The sequence below is a fragment of the Myotis lucifugus genome, unplaced genomic scaffold (genome assembly GCF_000147115.1).
Source record: "Myotis lucifugus unplaced genomic scaffold, Myoluc2.0 scaffold_201, whole genome shotgun sequence".
NCBI lineage: Eukaryota > Metazoa > Chordata > Mammalia > Chiroptera > Vespertilionidae > Myotis > Myotis lucifugus.
This window is the reverse complement of record NW_005871249.1, coordinates 710,781-713,631: the sequence shown is the minus strand read 5'-3', so window position 1 is coordinate 713,631 and position 2,851 is coordinate 710,781. Positions and strand designations below refer to the sequence as shown.

Genomic DNA, 2,851 nt, shown 5'->3' with positions numbered 1-2,851 from the left:
TCTCTTGGCATAATCTTCTCATAACATGTACAATTTTAAAATTAGCTTCAAAACACTTTTTCATGCCAACTCTAAAATTGGAATGTATAAAGCATGCTCTGAAGATTGGAATTTTTTAGACAAGAGACAGAAAGTGGGACTTTTGCAGTGTTTTACCTCTGGCTCCCTGAAATATGGGTCTTAAGAAAATATTCCGAGACACATGCCACAGTTAATGACAAATGTCCAACGCATACTGTCAGGGGATGATGGGAAAGGGGTATAGAGAGAGGCTGATGCTTGGTAAGTGTTTCATGAATACTGCTTAGTGAAAACTAATATTTAGACTGTTCCTCCCGGTCTGTGGGCGCCTCCTTGTTTGCGCACGAAGATGGCTGAGCAGGCACCGAAGCCAGTGCTGTTCGTGTGTCTGGGTAATGTCTGTCCATCACCCATAGCTGAGGCAGTTTTCAGAAAACTTGTAACTGATGAAAACGTTTCAGATAAGTGGAGGATAGACAGTGCAGTGACCCCCACATGCATGTAGGAAACCCTCCTGATTATCAAGGGCAGAATCACATGAAGGAGCATGGTGTTCCCATGAATCATGTTGCCGGGCAGGTTCCTGAAGAAGACTTGGTCACATTCGATGATATGCTGTGTATGGATGAGAGCAGTCGGAGAGACTGGACTAGAAAAGGTCATCAGGTCAATCACAGCAGAGCTACAATTGAACTACTTGGGAGCTACGACCCTCAGAAACAGCTCGTTGTTGAAGACCCTATTATGGGAATGAGTCCGACTTAGAGGCCGTGTGCCAGCAGTGTCCGAGGTGCTGCAGGGAGAAGGCCCACTGGTGCCCGCCCCGCGTCCCAGCCGAGGTCACGTCCATAGCTCAAGGCCAGTGCTGGTACTTGCGTCCACCTGCTGTTTCTTACCGTAAAAATAATTGTGGATGGAAATCAGTGGTGGTGTTTGGCAAAAGAATAAATAAATATCTTTGACTCAGACAGTTTATGGGGCACATGAAGTGTTCTTACGCCAGTGGGGCCTCCCGCTTTGCTCCAGTTACAGACGAAATCGTAGAACAACCAAGTAGAACCTCATCCCTCTGTCAGCATGTGAGCCTCTTACATCACCTGCCCTCCCGCTTCCCCGGGTGCGGACGAGCACCCTGTCCCCTGCACTCCCTTCCCTGGGCGATAGGAGCCCTCCCTTGGGGTTCACACACCCGTGTGTTTGTAGGAAAGAGATTTATGTAATAACAATCCTTCCCAGTTTCTGTCTAGTTTGTAGCATAAGGGAGTCAGCTTATTTGTTCCATTTGAGCCACAGTTCTATCCAGAAAGGACACTTGTTAGCTGCTTTATCTGTGGTTGGTAAGAGTTGGAAAAATTTTATGTTGGAATGCTTAAGTGTTGATGTGGTGATACGTATTCTTCAGTGCTTAATTTATAGGTAATTTCTGTGTTCTTTCAGATAACTAATATAAAATTCATATGGCTACATGTTAGAGAAAGCTTCAAAATAAACTGGGGAAATTATAAAAATACAAAAAAGAAAGAAGAAAGAAAACAAATATTTAACAAAACCTGGTACTTGGTTTCAGCTTGACAAAGATACCAAGTGAAAGATATAATTGGGTTGTTAAGTGGAAAAGTACCACAAAATAAGTAAACAAATGAGACTTTCTTAATGTATGGTATCACCCTGGCCGGTTTACCTCAGTGGATGGAGCGTCAGCCTGTGGACTGAAAAGTCCCGTGTTCGATTCTGGTCAAGGGCACATGCCTGGGTGGCAGGCTCGATCCCCACTAGGGGGCATGCAGGAGGCAGCAGATCCATGATTCTCTCTCATCAATGATGTTTCTATCTTTCTCCCTCTCCCTCTCTGAAATCAATAAAAATATATTTAAAAATAAAATAAACGTGTGGTATCTGACCCAGATATTTATTCCACAAATTGTAGCTAGTCATTATCATAATAAAGTACTTTTGGGGTTGATTGGATTCATTTTGTCTATCTTTCTATTAGCCTTTTGATCTCACATCTAATATAATTTGACCTATCTTTTCCTCTAGTCTAGTATGGCTAGACTTTGATATAATGAAAGAAAAAAGTGATTAAAATACATATGCATATACATACATATATTCATTGATATTTACATATATACATATAATGTTTTGTTATAGAAGGTTAATTCTTGGTTGAATACATTAGCTTAGCGGTTGAATAATAAATAGTTTCTGCTTCTTTTTACATTGTTTACTGTCTCTGAGAACTAAAAGAGTTACATGATTAGATTGTGTGCCCACTAGGTTGTAAGCTCATTACAAGGTACAGGTCTTCCTGATTTTTATATTTCCCCTGCCCAGCACAGCCCCTCACATAAAAATCAGCTTTCAAAAATGCTTACCAAGTTTTTTTATTATTGTACTGTTTCTATCAATTTTTAAAGAAGGTATAAATGAATTTCCACCCACCCGAAGTACACTAGTTCTCATACCACCTAGTAAGCATTTGTCACCTCTATGGGAAGCATTAGTTCAAGCAAAGGAAACTGACCATTTAAATCTTGCAACAAGAATTATTGTCTCCTAAGGAATAGAATTCATCAGATCAAATAAAGTAAAAGTAAGTAAATGAACAAATACTTATTCTAATGAGAATATTTATTGGCCATGCCTGTTTGGCTTGAGTAGTTGGAAGCACCCTGACATGGGAGTAAGAAATACGGGTTTGAATTCTCACTACACTTGACACTGGGCAAGAAAATTTCTTTGAGACTCAATTTCCTTGTCTGAAAATCAATGATAATATCTCTCTAAATTTCCTGAGGCTCCTTGGACACACCACGGCCTTCCTTCC

At 40.7% G+C, this 2,851-nt stretch overlaps 1 pseudogene; it reads left to right on the top strand.

Moving 5' to 3' along the window:
- The first annotated feature begins 370 nt into the window (after nt 1-370).
- LOC102432759 lies at nt 371-983 on the top strand (annotated as a pseudogene).
- The last annotated feature ends 1,868 nt before the right edge of the window (nt 984-2,851 follow it).